The sequence below is a fragment of the Sapajus apella genome, unplaced genomic scaffold (genome assembly GCF_009761245.1).
Source record: "Sapajus apella isolate SASKATOON/1434 unplaced genomic scaffold, GSC_monkey_1.0 scaffold24, whole genome shotgun sequence".
NCBI classification, from domain to species: domain Eukaryota; kingdom Metazoa; phylum Chordata; class Mammalia; order Primates; family Cebidae; genus Sapajus; species Sapajus apella.
In genome coordinates this window covers 13,889,414-13,911,259 of record NW_022436964.1, presented here as the reverse complement: position 1 = coordinate 13,911,259, position 21,846 = coordinate 13,889,414, and the positions used below count along the sequence as shown (strand labels likewise).

At 39.5% G+C, this 21,846-nt stretch overlaps 1 protein-coding gene and 1 long non-coding RNA gene across 17 annotated transcripts in view; both read right to left on the bottom strand.

Moving 5' to 3' along the window:
* The window catches only part of TRPM3 (transient receptor potential cation channel subfamily M member 3), a 921,715-nt gene that overhangs the window by 443,755 nt on the left and 456,114 nt on the right, over positions 1–21,846 (bottom strand). The window lies entirely within an intron of this gene.
* On the bottom strand, positions 2,165–8,832 carry LOC116559684. Its single transcript, XR_004272571.1, has 2 exons — positions 8,691–8,832; positions 2,165–3,955 (listed from the first exon to the last, which is right to left on the bottom strand). It is a non-coding gene; the product is annotated as an uncharacterized LOC116559684 (long non-coding RNA).

The window sequence follows — 21,846 nt, the reverse complement described above, 5'->3', positions numbered from 1 at the left end:
CATTTGCCCATTAACTTACATTTCAACTATATTCACTGCAATAAACTATAAAAGCCTAAAGTTGAAAGGAAAGCTGGCGATGAGGCCGAAGTGAATGCTTCTAAGCAGCAAAGCTTATCTGTGTGTTGTGTTGACCACTGACCTGATAACCAGCTGGAAAGAAGATTGGCACTTGAGAAACATCATCCTTATCCTCATTTTCATCCTCATTCACCTTGCTGAGTGGTCTCACAAAAGAGAACATTTGAAGAATGGCTTATTACCTACACATTTTTTCATTTGAAAGATACAGGTCCATGATATGTCATTCAGAATTAAAAAGTGAAAAACCCAAACTGAAAGAAAATTGAAGGTTTTGCCTAACTCATCTGGCAACCAATCCAAGCCTAAACTGGTGTAAAGCTATTTATAGCTCTTACCCCACTTAGTGTTAGACACATTTGATGCTGTGGATGATTATGGAATGCTGCCTTAGACTCTACTAGGGTGTTATACATGTTATGCCTATTGAATCAATCACAGCTTTGTATATTTAACCACTGGTTTCTTTTCCCCTGATGCTGAGTAATCTTCTCCCTGCCCCATATTGAGCTGACCTATAAGACACTTTCTGCTCCTTCAGCCACTGGTGGTATATTGAAATAGCTGAAGCCTATCATCGTAAGTGGTTTTTTTTTTTCTCTCTCCTTTTTATGCCTTTCGTTTATTCCTTCAGTGATTCTTATTTTTTTCATTCCTCAGGTACCTAGGCTCTCTACTCATTGCTAGGAACACTCTACCCACTACCCTTTCAAAACCTGCTTAGAACAAAGGTATAAAATGTGGCACCAGCATCTCTATTAGGGATGAATTGTCTTTTAGGGGGAAAATGCATTCTCATGAAGAAGAAAGTGAGAAGCCCTGAAAATATGAGTATTAGTAAAAAAACTCAAGAAATAAAATGAGAAAGTTAAGCTGTGTTCTATGCAAAAATGAGATAAATTTGTGTTTTGGGTTTCAAGAGGGCCTACAGGGAAGAATGGGGAATGTATAGGACTGAGAAGAGGTAAGGAACCATTTGAGAAGTAGATTGTACTGGGAACACTTCCAGTGAAATGTTACAAAGACCTAAAGCAGATATACAAATGGACAACAAACACAGGAAACAATGCTTAATATCATTAGTCATTAGGGAAGTGCCAGTCAAAACCGAAACGAGATACTCCATTTCATACCCACCAGGATGACTGTAGTGAAAAAACTAACACGAACAATTGCTGGTGAGGATATGGAGACACTGGAACCTTCATACATTGTTAGTGGGAGTATAAAATGATTCAGCTGCTTTGGAGAACAGGCTAGCATTTCCTCAAAATGTTAACCAGAGTTATATGGCCCGGCATTTCTTTTCCAAGGCATATATCCAAAAGAACTGAAAACATATGTTCATGTTTAAACTTGTACATAGATATTCACAGCAGCATCATTCATAATAAAATTGCAAACTATCCAAATGTCTGCCATTTGATGTGGTATACCATACAATGAAACACTATTCAGCGTTAAAAAGGAATAAAATTGTGATTCATCCTGCAACATGGATGAGTCTTGAAAACATTATGCTAAGTGAAAGGTAACATAACAGGATTGTGGATCTGTATAATAAAAAATCCAAAGTTTTGTATATTTAACTACTGGTTTCTTTTTTCTTTCCACTAAGTAAATGTCACCCTGCCACCATATTGAGCTGACCTATAAGACATTTTCTGCTCCCTCAATCACACACAGCATATCGAAATAGCTGAAGCCCATCATCATACGTGTTAGCATAAAACATTATGCTAAGTGAAAGAGTGCAATGTTTCCAGGATTCATCCATGTTACTGGGTGAATTCCAATTTTATACATAAAAGGCCACATACAGTATGACTCCCCTTATATGAAATGTTCAGAACTGGCAAATCTATAGAAACAGAAAGTAGATTAGTGTTTGCCAGGGACCGTGGTGAGGGGAAATCAGATTGATAATAGGTAAAGAGTTTATTTTTGAGAAAATGAAAACATTCAATAGTGATGAGAGATGCACAACTTACAATCTACTAAAATCCACTAAATTATACACCTCAAAACTTTATGATATGTGAATTGTAGCTCAAAAAAGTCTTCTTTTACTTTTTTTTTTTAAAAAGGAGTAACAGTGCTGCAGGAATTTTTTTAAGATTTTGAATAAGTCTGTGGACTTGAATGAGTGCAGGTGTTACTTTTCTATATCTCAAGGAACAAAGAGAATCCAAGCGGACAATACTTGCAAGGCATTGTTCAGTAAGAATTACTTAGGTGGGGGCCCAGTTTGATCCACCAGTATTTATTATTTTTGGGGGCCATTGGTATATCTAAAGGATGAGAAGCATGGGTTGACGTTATCTATGATTTCTACCTTCTCATGTTCTGACTTTGGAGTCTAACCCCCTACATAAGACACACAGTATTATCCATATATGATATCTGTATAATGCCTTTGACTTTTAAAGCATTGTGACACTTATACTTTCAACAATTAATATTTCCAATATAAAGATGAAACAAGTGGGGCCAAATAAGATTTTAAGTGATGCAGATAGGAAGCAGCCGTGGAATTGGTTTCTGTTAAACTGTAGTCTTGTCCTCTTTAACATTTACCATGTACAACCATTTATTTAACTGACTTTCTTATCACAGTAATTACAGGCTGTGGCGGTTAATATTAGTAGGGGCCTCTTTTTATCAGTCTTCATTATCATACTGATAAGGCCACTGCTTATCCTCCTTACTTTAGCAGAGCTAGCCTGAATACAAGGTTTCATTCACTTGTGACTGCATGTAATTTCTAGCAAAGATGGCTCATGCAAGTATAACTCTTATAAAGTCTTCCTATTGGTTTGTATTTATATAAGATTTTAAATCTTATCAACTATACCAAGACAGGAAAGTTAGGCCATCAATATCCTACACTTTATAGACGTTTACTTTTTTTCTGAGTTTGTCTTGGTATCCAAGTAATTATCACTAAACAAATCTACAGCATCTTTAAATTAAGAAATAAAAAAACGACTCATGGGAGCTGATTGTTAGGATCTGTTTCCAACTCCACATTGTGACATCATGTCAGTAGCATCAAACGCCATAGAAATTGGTAGCTACTTATGCCATAGAAATTGGCAAATGCTACAAATCATGCTCTTCATTCCTTCCTCTGACCTGGTCATTAAACGTTACTCATCTGGAACTGACTTTCATTGGAAAATAAGAAAAAATTCAGACTAATGTCATTGGAAAGGGACTAATAATTATAACAAAGATTATATTGAATACATTCTTAATAAAGTTCTACCAATCACACAGCATAGCATTTGTCAGTTTCAAAGACGTGATACAATTTCTTACCAACAGAGAATATTATAAAGCAATGGATGTCTAAAAGGACAATCTTCCCAATAAATTACATGAGTTGCTATTTATAAAATGCCCACACATAGTAATTGTAGTAAATGTATGCACTAAATAAATAAAAAGTAATTATACTCACAAATGTTATTAACTACCTACTAACTAAAGAAACCAGCAGGTTAACCCTGAAAAGTAATTCAGTCATTATCGTTTGAAGGAATTCTTTCTTTTTGTATAGCATGGTAAACTTACTGAAGCATTACACATGCATTTTTTTAAAATTGATACAACAGTTTCCAGATATAAATGAGAAAGATATTTTGTTTGTAAACAGAGGAGAAATGTGTTTAAATAATTAACAAAATTACAAAATTTAAGTAATTTACACAAAATTTGAGTAATTTACATAAAGACAACAATTCAATATTGATCACAGTTCCACAAGAGTAATGGAGTATTAGTTTCTTCTTCTTTTTTCGAGACAGGGTATTGCTCTGTCACCCTCAGGCTGGAGGGCAGTGGCATAATCTCAGCTCACTGCAATTTCCACCTCCTTGGTTTAAGTCATTCTCCCATTTCAGTCTCCCAAGTAGCTGGGATTACAGGTGCCTGCCACCATGCCTGGCTAATATTTTTGTATTTTTAGAAGAGACAGGGTTTCTCCGTGTTGGCCAGGCTGGTCTCAAACTCCTGACCTCAGGTGATCCACCCACCTTGGCCTCCCAAAGGGCTGCGATTACAGGTACGAGCCACCATGCCTGGCCTGGAACATCAATTTCTTTGGGAAGCTAAAGACAATTTTAGTGAAGGAGTTGTTGAACGGGGCCATTTTATAGTATCGTGTTAGTCCTATATCTTCAAATTGTACCTTTAAGAGTAAAAAAATAGAAGGCTAATTTAGGATTCTTGAAAAAAAAAAGGAGCTTGTTACTTGCACTGCAGCCATTCCCAGGAAGTATCTAGTGGAAAATCCTTTTGACCATATCTAATGTTATTAAGACCTCCATGTGCTTCTTGAAACACAAACATAATACTGCCTAGGGCTGGCTTCAAGTCAGACTATATTTTATTCATATCAGTAGAAAAATAGATGTTCATATCTACAGTTATCTAACATTGTGTAGCCGCAATTTCAGAAGAAGTTGCCTAATTAGTTGCAATGGATAAAACCCATGCAAGCCCCTCAACCTCAGGGACCTCTCAGGGAAACCTCTATTAGCTCAGCACCTGCTAGAAAACAGATACAGCTCAAAGGTCAAAGATTTGCATTCTGCAGTGTTAGAGTCACCAAGGGGCTTACTCCAGCTAGCCCCTGTCCTGTTTTGGCCAGCCTTCCTCTCAGCAGGCAGGATAGTATTACGGAAGGAACACACTCATTGGAATCAGATAAGGTGGAATAAAATTTCAAGTCTGTCATCTATGAGCTGTGCAAACTTGGGCACATTACTTAACTCCTCAAAGTCTAGGTCCCTCATTTGTAAGACTGTGAATAATATGTTCCTTGAACGGCTGCTGTGAGAATTCAATTAATTTACCCAAAGTGTCAACCACAGTGGATAGGACACATTTTAATTCCCCTTCCTTTTATTCCTCCTCCCCCAGTCCCTATATCCATTCCCAGCATGAGACAGAATTCATGGGTAATCTCATTAAATTACATCTAGCACACATTTTCAGTATAATCACTTAGTGCAAATCAGTCTCCTCCCAGTGTAGTGAAGATTATCAATGGTGAGATTCCCTGGACAGTAAGAGGAAGGAGAACACAGATATACTGTCATCCCTGGTGCAGAACAACTCAGCATGTCACATGGGTCAAGAAGGAGCAAGATGGACTGAGCATCCTCTCATGAGCCAAAATCTCAGGAAATGAAGGATTTATTCACTGTGAAGGAAAACAGAGCAGGGAAGCTTAACTTCTCCTACCAGAAGGTGACACAGCCAGTGATTTTTTGACTCCATTCAACAACATCCACACATGGAAGGAGAGTGTTCCCTCGAAACCAGGCTACTAGGCATAATGCCCAAAGTATATGCCAGAGTAAAGAGATGCAAAAGAATCCTTGCCCATCTCAACTATAACATCTAGACGGCAGAGGCGTTCTCAAAGTGTGGGCCCCAGCCTGCACCTACTGAATCACATGGTTCCCAGAGATGTTTATGTACACTACAATGTAAGAACATATTCTAAGTGTTTATGTCTTTAAAATGGCAGTCTAGTGCAGTGGTTAAAGGCACAGAATCCGAGAGCTGGACCACGTCCATGAAATGCCTGGCTCATCATCTCAGTAGCTGTGCAGTCTTGGGCAAAGTTAACATCTCTATGCCTCAATCCCCTCATCTATAAAAATGTGCAGAATAATAGTCTCTATCTCACTGAATTATTATGAAGATTAAATGAGGTAATGTACCAGTAAACTAGTGAGTGCTTCGTAAGTGGTAGCTATTAATGGAGTCCTTGCCCGAGAACGAAGGACACCAGGTGCTGCCACTGATGGACAGTAGGCAGGTCGTTGAATGACCCCTTCAAGTCTCCAGTTCCTCATTTGTGAATCACCACAGTATAATTCCTCACTAATTATGGGGATTTTATTTTTAGGAGAGAAAGTCAGAGCAGAAAGTTATGAAGGGTAAAAAATATTTAGGAAATATATGTGATACAGGCCGGGTGCGGTGGCAACACCTGTAATCCCAGCACTTTGGGAGGCCGAGGCAGGCAGATCACCTGAGGTCAGGAGTTCAAGACCAGCTTGGCCAACATGGTGAAACCGAATCTCTACTAAAAATACAAAACCAAAAATTAGCTAAGTGTGGTGGTGGGCACCTGTAGTCCCAGCTACTTTGGGAGGCTGAGACAGGAGAATCCCTTGAACCTGGGAGGTGGAGGTTGCAGTGAGCTAAGATCACACTACTGCACTCCAGCCTGGGAAAAAGAGCAAAACTCCACCTCAAAAAAAAAAAAAAAAAAAAGAAAAGAAAAGAAAAGAAAAAAAGAAACATGTGACACAAAGACTGTAAACTATGTTTTTGCCGTGTATTGGTGGTGAAAGGGGTGCATCAGTTTGAACTGTTCTTTACCACTTCTGACACCAAATAATGTTTTTTTCCCACACCAACCAATTCTCCAACTCTCTGTACACCAACTGAGCATCCTATAATTCCTTCAGGTTCTGACACTATCTGAAGTTATCACAGACCCCACACATTAAGAGCTCAGTCCCCCAATGCTGCCTCCATTTTAGACACCAACAGCAAGTCTCAATCAGTGTTACTTCCGAACGACCAGCTGTAAAGTTGGGAGCTCTCACAACTTCTTCCTTAGGTTCAATAATTTGCTAGAAAAGCTCATGGAACACAGGAAAGCATCTTATTTCTTATTGCTGGTTTATTAGGAAGAATACAGCTCAGGAACAGCCAGATGAAAGTGTTACATAGAGCAAGGTAGGTGGGAAGCAGCCCAAAGCTTCCACGTACTTTCTGGGTGTGCCATGCTACTGGCACTTTGTTGTATTTAGCCACCCAGAAGCTCTCTGAACCTCGCTGTTTAGGGGTTTTATGGAGGTCCATGATGTAAACATGATTGGTTAAGTCACTGGGTGTTGGTAATTAACTTAATCTCCAGCCCTCTCCCCTCCCCAGAGGTTGAGGAGTGGGGCTGAAAGTCCCAACTCTGTAATTATGCCTTGGTCTTTCTGGTAACCAGCTCCTATCCTGAAGCTACCTAGGGGTCCTCTAACGTGGCCTCATTAGGACAAAAGATGCTCCTGTCATCCAGGAAATTCCAAGGGTTTTAGGAGCTCTGTGTTAGGAACCAGGAACACAGACCAAATATGTGTTTTTTATAATTTCATCCAGCAACTGCTAGCTGCAGTACAGCTAGGACTAGCCTGCTCATACAAAATGAAAAATGTTTTCATGCTTCGTAGGGCCACGGGCCGCTTATAAATTTATGTCCAGTGAGCAAAGCACATGCAATTCAGCCAGTTACGTGCAAGAAAAAACAGCCCATGACTACTCCACTCTCCTTTAATATAGTATATTTTACTCTTTTCCAGTCCGCTAACATTACTCAGAAAAAGCCCTTGGGGTTTTTCCTCTTCTCAAAATTTGTACTCTTTCTCGTTCAGCAACAATCCTAATTATGTAGTGCATCCACAACAGAGATGCTTTTAGTGCTTCAGAGATATCAGTGGTTGAAGTTATTTCCGGTGCTTTCATCCGCCACATAAATTGCTGAAACACTGCCTCCATGAGGAAATGCACTGTCGTTCCCATCATGGGGTAAGACATTTTGCTTGGTGTTAATTTGCCATTGGCATAATTTGTTTCAGAAAACACAAATGTATGAAATGGAAATGCATTTGTTTTGGTGGTAGATGGCTGTTTTACGTGGGGAAGTGGGTCTCATTGCTATACGCTTACTGATGCCCTGCTAGTGTCTTCAACAAAAAGCATCGAGCTTAGACACCACCTGTATTACAGGAAAATGAGAAAAATTGCTTCAAAATATTGCACTAATACTTTTCCCACAAATGCTAGAGAGAAGCATGATAAAAAGAGATTTTATTTGCTTTCCAGGGACGAAAGGAAAATCAGAAGATTGGGTGTTACTGCCCTGGAAGATATCTTGAGATGAGTCATCTCAAGGGAACACTTTCCTAGGGCAGGAACTAATTTTCAACAACTATAACTGCTTTCAAGGTTCCTTTGTGTACTGCTTCTTGATCCTAGTCACAGGTCAATGTATAGACAAAGTCCCCATTGGGCTAAAATGATTCATCTTTTCCAGCCCATAACTTTTGATTGGTTCTCCTTATCCTGTTACACCTCTCCATTTGCCATTCCATTGCCCATTAACCTACAGACCTGGCGGACATGGGGCTGGGAGATTTCATTCATTCGTTTATCGGATATTTATTGTTTGCCTCTATGTGACACAGATAGGGGAAAAGTAGATGAATTCACTTATGCTGAGTACAAAGATGAATATAATGCATGGTTAGATTTCTAATTTTCATTTGTCATTCTACTGCATTCTGAGGTATCTCTATGAAGCATATAATATCTAGTAAAATCTAGCCATTAGTCTAAAGAACTGCCCCAGGGCCCCTTTATGTCTAACTCTATTGATGAAATTAGGGAAGCAAGCCTGTGCTGACATTGTTGATATGTGGGATTCTCTACTTCCTTTACCTTTTTTCTCTTCTTCTTCTTGAGACAGAGTCTCACTTTGTTGCTTAGGCCGGAAGTACAATGGTATGATGTAAGCTCACTGCAATGTCCACGTCCTGGGTTGAAGCTATTCTTATGCCTCGCCCTCCTGAGTACCTGGGATTACCAGCGTATGCCACCATACCTGGTTTTTATATTTTTAGTAGAGACAGGGTGTCACCATATTGGCCAGGCTTGCCTGTAACTCCCAATCTCAGGTGAACCGCCCACATGAGCCTCCCAAAGTACTGAAATTACTTACAGGTGGGAGCCACTGTGCTTGGCCTACTTCCTTTACTTTTGATGTGTAAAGGTTGTCAACAATTCAGTTTCAGCTGCCTTTTGCAAGAGGCTTTCTCTCACCCCTCATAGTGTATCTGAACTCTGAATCTTCCCCACTAAACCTGCTCCCACCACAGCCTTCTTCATCTCCACTGATGGCCAGTCCATTTTTCCTCTCATTTGAGCCAAAAACCTTTAAGTGGTTTTTAACTCTTATTTTTCTCTTATGCCTAATTTCCAATCTTTCAGGAAATCCTGCTGCCTCTACCTTCCAAATGAATCTAGAATCTGATCACTGCTCCCCACCTCTCTGATACTTCCCTGGCCCAAATAACCTTCTTATATCCAGATGATGACCGCAGCTTCCTATAAAGTCTTCCTCCTTCTACTTTTGCCTCCCTATAATCTATTCTCAATATGGCAATCAGAGAAATCTGTTTCAAATGTAAAGTCAGATCACACCCCTTCTCTTCCCAAATGCCTGTAACGAATCACCACCATAGCACTGAGAGTCAAAGTCGCAGTTCTCACAAAGACTGAGTTCTGGTTCTGTTTCCAGTCTCATGTCCAACCACTCACTCCATTCTATCAGACCAGTGGCCTCTTTGCTGGCCCAGAACATGCTTAGGTAACCTAAGAGCATTTTCACTTGCATTGGCTGTTCCTCTGCTCATTTGCCTAGAATGCTCTTTTCCCTGCTACCGTCATGGCAAATTCCTTCTTTTCCAATGAAGTCTTTGTTAAAAGTCACCTTCTGCTCGAGGTCTACCCTGACCACCTGTCTCAAATTGCAGCCTGCCTCCTATTTTCATCCATGCCAGCACATCTAATCCTCTTTACCTGCTCTATTTTTTTCTCTCTCCATGGAGCTAATCACTTTCTCATATGTGATGTAATTTATTTGTACGCCTTTTGTTTAATATCTGATGCCCCATGGTTTGTACCATGTTGCTAGTTCTTTCAATGAGTTGTGAGCAGAAATGAAATGTGTTACTCCCAGGTCAGAGCATCTAATTTCTGATGCGAGATACCCTAGGGCTCTTTTCTCTGAGGATCAGCAATGTTTGTGGATGGCGACTTTGGTCCTTGAGTGACTCCAGTGAGCAGGGGCCTCTCATTTTCTTACTTATCTAATTGTGATAGACATAAAGCGTGAGCAAGAAGTAAGACTTTGTTGTATGAAGCTGCTGGGAGGTTGTTCGATAGCCCAGCATAACCTGACCTACTTTGACTGCCATATGGAAGATGGAGAATTGCTTCCCCAGTGTCATGCAGTGGGAAGCCCAGATATACCAACACACATATTTCTGAAAATGTGTTGTAAACACAATGGTATGAAAGTCAATACATCTGCATGTTTTAAACTGAAGCACATTCCCAAAGAACTAAATCATTTTATAAAACCCTACCTGTGAACTATGCAGATGTCACCTCCTCTGGAATTAGGCAACCAGCCAACGGGTGAAGACTTTGATAGGCTCTAGGCTCAGGTAGAAGTGACTGTCAGCAGAATCATCAGTTATCCCCAGAGGATGATTAAATCTATTCAGGCCTTTTCCTTTTTCACTGTATGGAAAACCACTCCAAGCTAATTCTTAGTGAATCTCCCTAACAAGTAGCCTTCAGGACTGGACTGGTTAGCCCAATGGTTCTCAAAATGTAGGCATATCAGAATTACCTGCAGGGTTTGTTAAAACACAAGCTTCTGGGCCTCACACCCAGTAGGTATGGAGTAGGCCTGGGGATTTGTATTTCTTACATGTTCCCAGATCGTTCTGATGTGATTGGTCTAGAGATCACACTTTGAGAATCACTGGATTTAACAACAAATAGGCTGAGTATCAACCCCTTCAAAAAAGAAAAAAAAAAAAAGGTATTCGTATTAGATAACTTCTAAAAGCATCTGATATTTCCAAAAGAATATCAAATTAGTCATCATGGATAAAGAAATTCCTTACATCTCTTTCATGGTTTGGGTTAGGATGATCACACAGCTCCATTTGCCCAGGACATTCCTGGTTTATGCCTGTTGTCCTGGCAGATGTCAATAGCACTACTTTTGCTCACAAGTTTCACGTCTGGATGACACATTATATGGCTATTCCATTTAGACCTATTTACAGTTTTTACTCACATGTGCTAAATGATTACATTATAGTTTCAGGTCTTAGTGCCTGAAAGGTCTTAATCCCACCTAGAATGCAGCTTTGGGAGGAGAGGATATAGGAATGTGGACAGCGAGGAGCAGTAGCCCTAGTTCCTGATCTCAGGACATCCGTTGGTTTTCATGGAGGTTGGAGAAGGGATGGAAATGAGAGGTGTAGGTGTTGAGCTTGGACTCTCCCGCTTTCCCCTAACTCTGTAAGATTTAGGGATCAGCCTTACGCAATTGATACAACACACAATCCAGTATAAGAAAGGCTCTCAGGATACTGATGTGTAACGTTGGAAAATACCGGTCATAAGAAAACTGAAGATCTCAAGTTGGGAACCTCTCATAGTGGGAACAGAACAAGAGCTAATCTTGATAATGAGCCGCTGCCATTTTTTTCTCTAAGCTGTCTCTGAAGCCTTACAGAGGCCACATACATGCTTCTGCCAACTTTGCTGTACTCTTTTCTCAGGTCCATGCTGCTAGTTTGGAATATATAATGGTTAAAGAGGGTAAGTACATAGGGGTTCATTTATTCCCCACACGAGGAAGCCCTACTGGGGACTTCTGAGTCAGGGGAAGCATCCCTTGATGTAAGGTAGAGAGCATGCGCATGCTGGACCTGCATGGTCCTTCCATCCCCTTTAAACACCATGTAATTACTACTCCCAGGCCTCCCTTCTAGAGTTTTTCAATACCCTAATAAAGGTAATGGGAGAAGCATTTTCTCAGCTGGGCTGTCATATACAACCTGCTTCTTAGTAACTGTTGGTGTCCTTTCTTTAAACAATTTATTTGAGTTGTCTACCTAAAAAATACATACAGTTGGTTCCATCTTTAGTATAGTAGAAATGATAAAGAGTATGAAAGATCCATGCCTAATTGGCATAGCACTTCAAGTATCCAAGTTATTGGATGACTTTACCCCAATCTTGTCGTGAATAATCCAGAGTTTGAAAATTTGCTATATTGGGGCCCCTGGATTCAGGTTAAGAAAGCTTAGAGGAGGCAGAGGGGAACAGGAAGAGGGGAGCCAGCTGTATACATAAAAGGAAAACAGGCAGAAGATATCTGCCACCCCCAAATTGAAAGAAATAGCAAAATTTACTAGGATTTATTAGGTACTTGCCATACATAAATACTGTGCTCCTTGGCACAAGTAAGTTAAATTGACAATCCTTGCCTTGTGGGAGTTTTATTCTAACATGAGTGACCTAAATTCAACCAACAGTCTTCACAATTGCAGCCACCCACTACCCACACAAACTGTCACAGTTTGCTCAAGGCTGACTTAATAAAATATCAAAGACTGGGTGGCTTAAACAACAGAAATTTATTTTCTCACGGTTCTGGAGGCTGAAAAGTCTAAGATCAAAATTGTGGTAGGGTTTTGCTTCTCATGGGGGATTTTCTCTTTTGGCTCGCAGATGGCCACCTTCTCACTGTGCCCTCACTTGGTGGGGAGGGGGAGGAAGGTAAAGTTCTATTGGATTAGGGCCATAGGCTTATTATCTCATTAGCCTTAATGGTCTCTTAAAAACCCTATGTCCAGCTTATCACATTGGGGTTTAGTTCAACACATGGATTTTGTTAGGACACAATTCAGTATACACACACACACAAACACACGTTAAACTGAGCCAAGAGCTAATGCTGTGGTGGGAGCCCTGGTTATGAACTATTTACACTGAGGATAACCCATCTGAGTCAGGCGTTGCGGTGCCAACCGTATGCTACCAGGAGGAGAGGTCAGCATCACCTCTTTTCATTTAGCTAGAAAAGGCTTTCTGGAGGAACTGGGATTTCCAGAGATCTTGGAGGGCAAAAATAAAGATTTGAGTGATAGCGGATAGGATGAGAAGAGCAGAGGGAGCAGCAGCACAATCATGGTCAGAAAGAAGAGAGAGAGGAGAGGGAGACAAAGGAAGCCAGCTGAAAGAGTTTTGTTTTCCTTTTGTTTTTCTAAGATGGTTTCTGAAGTGGTTTTCCTCTGCCTCCCTGACTTGGGGAGCTAACCAGTGTTGGCTGTGTACAGGTGTTCATTTTCCCTACTGCTCCCGCTCACTTCTGGAAGCTGCTCCCTGGGGTTCTGAGGCATCTGCTCCTTGTTCCTATTTTGCTCAAGTCTCTACCCAATCTGACTGATTCACTAGATCTTCTCTACTACTCCTGTTTCCATCTCCTTTACCTGCCACCCCTAATTTATTTGTTCGGTAGCACCTTGGCCCTGCCAACACATACTGCGTTTAACTACTTTACCTTGAACTTCTCTCTGAAAATGGGACAGAGGTGATCGACTGAAACATTCTTTAAATGTGGGAACCCAGTATTTGGGTGCTTTGTGCTATTTTCACCTCAACTTCTAAGCTACATGTTGTTTTGCCCTAGAGACAGACATACTGCTATCGCCTCTTCCCCCCACCTTTCCTTCCTCTCCTATGTTTTAGGACCTGAGAAATGTATTTTATTTATTTTAAGGAATTGAAAGCAATTCCAGTACATATGCACACATGCATGTGAGTATGCATACACACTCACACAAACACACAAGAACGTGTTTTCTTGGATGACGGGAAGCCTGAGTCACATTAAAGTGATTGATTTCTAAATTACTATGAGCTCTGGTTATTTTACAGCCTGTGTCATTCTTCATTCCCCCATCCCCACAGACCTGCTCACTTCTACTGAGAAAGGTGACAATGTGATTTGGTCCAGAGCTTCAGATGTGTTGATTTTAGAGCCATAATATATGAAAAGTGTTCTGTTTATTTATTCTGCATTTTATAGTGGAGAAGAGCTTGAAAATGGGAGAGTAAAAGCATTATTAGTGCAATCCCTTTAAGCCACTGTAGAGAGTTTCCTAATAAATTATGAATATGATGTCTCAAAGCACATGATTAGCTCGTTAGCAAAGATTGTTTTATTGCCTCAGTTGGAAAGGAGATAGATGTGTCATCCTGGGGAGGTGGGAGTATCAGGCAAGGTCAGAATGTGAAAGGAGACATTTGCAGCATGAATTGGGACGTGCCTAAATACTTCTGCTGATATCACAACGTTGCCTGAGAAGGTCTTGGGTTCTAGTCCTGGCTCCATCACTTTCTAGCGGAGGCACCTTCAGCAAGACACCTAGCCACTCTACATCTTGGCATTCTTAACTTTCTTATGATGATAATAATGGTTTCTAATTACATGGGTATTGGAAGGATGAAATGAGGTAATGTAGGCAAACATTTGGCACAGAGTCTGGCTCACTGTAAGTACTCAATTAATGCTAAGAACTATTATCGTGAAGGATGATAACATCTTTTCCCCTATTTCAATTTGAAGCTTGTCCTTAGACACGCATAATAGAAATTTCAAAAAAGCAATAGAAAAACACCTTAGAATCTTAGAAAATATTATCTTTGTATTATCCCCAAACAAATTGGACTCCATTCAATAAAGCACTAGCAGTGTTCTTAGGAGGTTTATAAAATGTTTTTGAGCAGATGGATTCTAAAGTGCCTTGATACACTGGTGTAACTCAAGCAAACCTTACAAAGCTTCCTGCCATTTCTCAAACCTTGAAACTCTGGGCATATGTCATCACCAAAATCTCACCCAACTTCAGTCCTGGGTTATAGCCTCTCCATCTACTTTCCAAAACCAAATATTTTTTTTTCCCTCTCAGTCTCAGGTGACTTATTTCTCCAAGTCAGTTATAATGTACAACCTCATATTATTGGGCAATTTACTGATATATTATAACAATAAATTTAAGATGTAAACCTCAAATGGGCTTTCAGTTCTGCCTGATAATCTTTCCATCACCTTCCTGGTACACTACCTCTTCTAATTTCCTTGGTACACTACCTCTTTCTAATTTCTCCTGGTGACTATTTGAACCATCTCCAATCTCACATCAGAAAACCAAAGCTTTTAAAGGGACTCTCTTGAAAATGACAAATCCACTGACCTAGCCAACAGTCTTCATCTTCTTCTCTTCTGGTAGATTAAAACAGCTGTTCCTTCTATTATCTAAGCTTTAGGTCCCTCTTCTCCAGTCACCTCACCCACTTTCCTCTCTTATGAATCAACTAACCCCTTTCAAATGGATCCTTCCTGTCAAGGTTTAAATATGTGCAGAACTTACTCATCTTTAAGTAAGTCTCTCTCATCTTCACATCCTCATTTCAACACATATTCATCCTCCCCTCTTCAAAGACAAACTTGTTGAAAGTTCTTTAAACTTTTTCTTTTTTTTGAGACAGTTTCCCTCTATAGCCCAGGCTGGAGTGCAGTGGTGCGATCTCGGCTCACTGCAACCTTTGCCTTCTGGTTTCAAGCGATTCTCCTGCCTCAGTCTCCCGAGTAGCTGAAATTACAGGCAGCGGCCACCACGCTCAGCTAATTTTTGTATTTTTGTATAGACCGGGTTTCACCATGTTGGCCAGGCTGGTCTCAAACTCCTGACTTCATGATCCACTTGTCTCGGCCTCCCAAAGTGCTGGGATTACAGGCTTGAGTCACTGTACCCAGCCAAGTTCTCTAAATTTTAAGTTTTTCTTTCCTGACCCCTTGTCCTACTCAACTCTGTGAGAGTGGAATCTGTGTCATCATAGTAACGTTTGTCTAGGTAAGCGCAGACCTCTACATTGCCAAATCCACTGAACTCTCCATAACATTAGACACTGTGGATCACTTCCTTCCTCAACCTCACTTCCCTTGATACTCATGACTCCATGATATAGTTGTTTTTTTTCCTGTCACCCCCAACACACTTCACACTCTTTGTAGGCTGATGCTGCTCTTCCCAGCCATTAAATAGAGAAGCTTCTCCAGGATTATTCCAATACCTCATATATTCTCATCTTTTACTTTCCCCAGGTAAGTTTATTCACTCTTTACAGCTTAGACCCTTCAAGCCAATATATCCAAGTGCCTACTAGATTTGCAGAATTAGATACTTCAAAGGCATCAAATTCATTCTATTTGAGATCAATTTTTCTCTTATGTCAGCATTTTCTTGCTCTTTACTAGATGACTCTGAGGAATTAAACGTAGGAAAAGGTCACTGATTCAGAGTGTGCTAGAGCAAGGAAGTCAGCTATCATTACTTGTGTTTGGCAGAGACTTGTGGGCAGGCGGAGGAGTAAGAGAGCTTTACAGTAAAAAGCAGAAAGTCTTCAGAGGTAGCCTGATTGCAGGCTGTTAGAATGCGGAAGCTGTAGACAGGATAGCTAGAAGTGGACACTGTGTTATTGGTTAGGGGCATATATTTGACTTTTCGAAGTTGATTCTATGTTGGAAATGGGGGAAAAATTAGAGATGCTGCCAGTTACTAATCAAGTCCTGGCTGTTTGGAGCCCACTGTTGCAAAGATATTGTTTGGCTTCTCAGACTGCTTGCCACAGACAGTAGTTTGACTTCCTGGACTGGTTACTATACATAGTAGTTGGCTTCCTGGGCTGCTTACTGCAGATTGTGGGTGAGAGTTCATTTTCACTGATGTTCTGGCTGTGGTTCCTCTGTATATTTGGTCTCTCACCTCCTTCAGTCCAACTATGTAAGCCAGAAACGGAGGAGGCACTAGAACATGCTAATAAGAATGTGAGCTCTGGAATCACACTGTGTTTATTTCACAGGTCCTTCACATATTTTCTATGTGACTTTCAACAAACTACATGAATTTTGTTTTAACTTTAGTTTGCTTACAATAAACATGAGAAGAATGAAGACTTCTCTGAGGCAGATACAGTCATTGCCTGCTGCATAACAGCCACTACCCCCACTTGTTTTCTGAGAGTGTTAACAGACTTACCCATTCTGAAGTTCTTTCTGCTGAAATTTAAATTAACTTAAATTAATTTAAGTTCTATCATTTGAAGGCTGGCCATGTTGTAATAATGGAATTTTTTAGTTAAATTTGTGTAAACACAGAAGGAGAGACTGAGATTCTGCTAAGAAAACAGAGCCCCTGGCATCTTCCAAGCACTTTCTCTTAATCACAAAGTTCAAAGGAGGTGTCTTCCAATACCACAGAAGACACTATGTTAAATAGTTCTAACTGGATTCATTAAAATAAAAGCTACTAGGATTAGCAGGTGAAAGGGGCAAGTGACTAGAAGACAGATATTCTCAAGGATAACGCACAAGAGGGGAGAAAGTGATGTAACAAAAGAAGCAGAAATTAGAGTGATGTGGCCAGGAGGCAAGGAATGCTATCCCACTCCAGAGCTGGAAGAAGCAAGTAACAGATTCTTGCCTGGAGTCTCCAGAAGGAACAAGTCCTGCTGATACCTTGATTTTGGCCACTCAAGACTTTTTTGGGCTTCTGACTTTCAGAATTAGAACAAATTAATGTTGTTTTTAGCCACTACATTTGCGGTAATTTGTATAGCAGCAGTAGAAAACTAATATACCATCCATATTTTATTTACCTTACAGAAAATGAGGTTATTCAGAGTTTCTTGAATCTCTGTCCTAGGTTCCAGCTTTTTGCTGTTAGGCTTTTTATTTCAAATTAAATACACTTTAACATACAAATGTGAACAATATTCAGCAGATGATATGGAGTACCAAAGAAACAGAACAGAGAAACAAAGAAAGTAAAAGGATGTGACATTACAAAGAAGGCCTGATTATGCTATTGTTACCTACAGGGGTTAGGGACAGCTGCATGGCAACAGAGACAGTTGGGGCCAATACTACACATTCCTTAAGCTAAAAATGCCAGGGCTAAGGCTGAGACCCAGTGCTGACTAATTTAAGAAGACCTCTGCTGGAGGGTGTCTGGGAAAGAATTTTCTTCTTAAAGAGAGATGGATGAAGACAAGACTTTTCCCTCCCTCCCTTCTTGTTTGGTATGTTTGATGTGAAGACATGCCATACAGATCTGCTAGATTTATTTGAGGACCATGTAGAAGAGGCCAAGAAAATTTCAGAGAAGGCAACTCAGTGCTCTGGCAGTACTGAGGCTCCAAACCCGCCCTGAGGTTTTATTTCCAAGCTTCTTGTTACTCAGGCAGTGAAATGTCTTTATCAACCAAGACATTTTTTAGTTAGATATTTATTATTTGTAGCCAGAAGCATTTTAATCAAATGCTGTGCTTTTTTAAAAATAAAAAATTTTCTTCTAAATTCACCTAAAGTACTTGTTGCTAATCTCAGTTCAACAGACAAGTGATTTCTGAGACCTGACTTGGTGCCAGCACTGTGCTGGGTCCTTTTGGGAAGTATAAAAATGAATCAGATATAATCTCTGGACTCAAGCAATCCATAATCTAACATGGGAAGGGAAACGTACTACAGGCAAAATAAAATACATCTTTTTAAAAAAGGCTAACAAACCCATGAGTGTGGAGCGGGAATGAGGCACTGGGTTAGGTACGCTGAACACACAGGCATATCAAGGACAAGGTGGAGGGAGAACATTTAAAACAAAAATAAAGTCAACAAAAATTCAGTCTACTTTTTATTATTATCACACTCTGGCAGTTCTAAACAATGTTAGTGATCAAATATTCCTTACAGGAATATATACTTTGTGGGTCTAACTTCTAGACAATTCTGTGGTTGCTGTTGGGTTTTAAGGATATACATATATGTGGCCAGGCACTGTGACCCATGCCTGTAATACCAGTATTTTGGGAAGCCAAGGCAGGAAGATCCCTTGACGCTAGAAGTTTGGAGCCAACCTGGGCAAGACTTCCATCTTTACTGAAAAATAAATAAATAAAATAATAATAAAATAAAATTAACCAGGCATGGTGGTGCAAGGCTGCTGCCCTAGCTACTGAGGAGGCTGAGGCAGAAAGATCACTTGAACCTAGAAGTTCAAGATTGCACTGAACTATGGTACTGCCACTGTACTTCAGCCTGGGCAACAGAGCAACACCTTGTCTCTAAAATTAATAACAATAACATATGTATACTTTATACATCTTTATTACTTATACTTTAATAAATACACCAACTTGGTTACATGTAATCATTTCAAGAGGAAGTTTGTAATGATTCAGAGTCATCTGATGCTTTGAGATATTTCACGTTGAATTATCTAAGTCGAGCAGACAATTCCCAAGTGAGGTGGATATTATTATCACCATTTTACAGACAAGGAAACAAAGACCCAGAGACCTATGGGACTGGCTTTTGGTATTTAAATTTGTAAATGAATTTCCAGTTTTGGAAATAGAACTATTTTTCCTCCACCATATTAATCTACCTCTTTCTTTAGTGTTTGTTATTTCCCCAAAATATACGCGAGTAAAATGTGAATGTGCAAAAGCAGATGTATAATCTAGTGGAGACTTTTCAGGTTTCTGGTATTAGAAAAGATTAACACCTCAGAGGAGGACAGGGTATACCAGTCTCTTATTATCATAGTTATCCCTCGAGGAGTATCTTTTAACCAAAAGTGGATCAGTGTCTTCTGATAGTACTTTCTAGATGATGGAAGTGTTCCAGTGTTCCGTATCTGTCAATATGGTGGCCTTCCGCCATGGGTGGCTTTTGAGCACTTGACATGTATCTAGTGTGACTGAGAAACTGAGTTTTTTATTTTACTTGATTTTAATTAATTTACATTTACATTTAAAGTAATGGTATTGAGCAGTATAGGAATGCATAATGTGTTATGTTTCTATTCCAGAAAGTACTACAGTGAAACTCTATCATATGCCCATTAAACTAAATTGAAATCATTTAGACTTAGCAAAATCAACATAACAACAATTAAAAAAAATACATATAAAGAAAAACTGATGTGCATTTTAAAAATAAGAAATGGCTCAAAACTTAAACACTTGATCTAGTGCTTAACTGAAGAGAGTAATGTCTGTTCTATCCCCTTATTCAATTTTCAAAAACAATTTTTACTTTATGTAATATTTGTATTTCCTGCTGAATTTTGAACACAGGCTCTGAGTAAGATGCAACTTCTATGTGGTCTATTTGATGTAGATGGTAATTGAAACATATGGAGCATTCAGACAATTCTTCAATATTCTGTTTTCTATGTCTTTTTTCTAAGGTATCTAAAATCTACTTTATTCCGCATATTCCATGAATCAATATGCCATTACTTTTAATGGCAAAAACCACAATTACTTTTGCACCAACCTAATAGAACCTGTGAAAACAAGATCAAAGCGGTTCTGTCATTTTTATCATTCTGAGAATATAGTCATATACATACTATAAGCTATTGTTAATCTAGTAATTGATTGACTGGAAGTTTCCATTACATTGCTGCTGCACACCAGTAGAACAATGATTAAATATCTGTTGAATCTTGGAATGCCTTTGAAGGTTTCAGAACTTGTAACTTTATATTAAAGTACTCATACATTTATTTAAAAATCTTATTTTGTGGATAATTAATAAATCATATATGTCATGTAAATAATTGAAAACATTTCAACATTCCAACTATAGTGTAGAACAGTGGTTTCCAAATGCCAGACCGTGGATTAGTGCACTCCTCACAGGGTATTATCATTCCATAGAAAAGTGGGAAATATAAAGAGATAAAAGATGGTCTTCAATTCTGTACCTATGTTCCTCTAAAATTTTGGTGTTAAAATAGCTGTTGTTAAAGTAAGCAAGCTTATGTAAGTCACTGAAATTATTTGGAATCTCTTGGAAACGTTGCTATTGAGCAAGACTTCTTAAACAGAGATTCCCAGGCCATGATCTAGTGAATCAGAGCCTAGAAATGAACATATTTAACCAGCTCACCACTGATTCAAATACATACTAATGTTTGAGAAACACAGATATGGAGCTAAGCACACAGGCTTTGAATCCAGAAATCCTTAAGTTTGAAATCTTGCCTGGTGGTTTTCTAGCTGTGTAACCTAAGAATACTTCATTGTCTCACCTGTAAAATGGAAGAGCTGTTAAGAGCATAAACACTAATCAGTGTGAAGTTTCTAACAGCAATTAGTCTAGAATAGAAACCTAAGACAATTATTCCCTACCTTTGCCTTTCCCCTGACTATGCCGAGTGTCCACTATATACTTTCATATGTGCATTTTGGTAGGTTAAGATGGGCCTCCAAGATTCCCAGCCTGTGATTACTCAATGACCTGACTTTAGGTACCACTTTGAAGGAATTTTACTCATATAATTAATTCCCCAAATCAGTTGACCTTAAAATAAGATTATTCTGGTGGGCCTAATCTAATCACATGAGCCCTGTAAAAGAGTTTTCTCTTGCTTGTTGCACAAGAGGAAGTCAGAGAGATGCTCTTGGGCAGGCAGGCCATGAAGGAAGCCAGCATCTGTGTTGCAAAGTGCCCCTGGGCACTACATGGGAAGGACCTGAGGGTGGCCTCTAGTTGCTGAGATCAGTCCATCACTGAAAGCCAGCAAGACAAAAGGACCTCCTTCCTAGACTACATGGAAATGAATTTTGCACTAATGTGAAAGGGTTTAGAGAGAACTTCCCGAGTTGAGCCTCCAGATGAGTATGCGACTAGCTGACTTGATTTCAACTCTGACATGATACCCTGAGCAGAACCCGATCACGCTGTGCCAGACTTCCAACCCACTGAACTGTAAGATGAAAAATTGGCATTGTCTTATGTTTCTAAGTCTGTGACAACTTGTTCTGTGGTGATAGGACACACATACTAGATACATATGATGGCATCACATGTTTATACTTTTAAAAGATACTATTTGAAAAAAATTCCTCCTGTCTTTTTCACAACATACCTAAGCTTATATCTATAACATTAATAAGAAATGACAGTTTTTACTTTCCAAGGGACAAATGGAAAGAAAAACCACATATCCGCTATTTTGACAT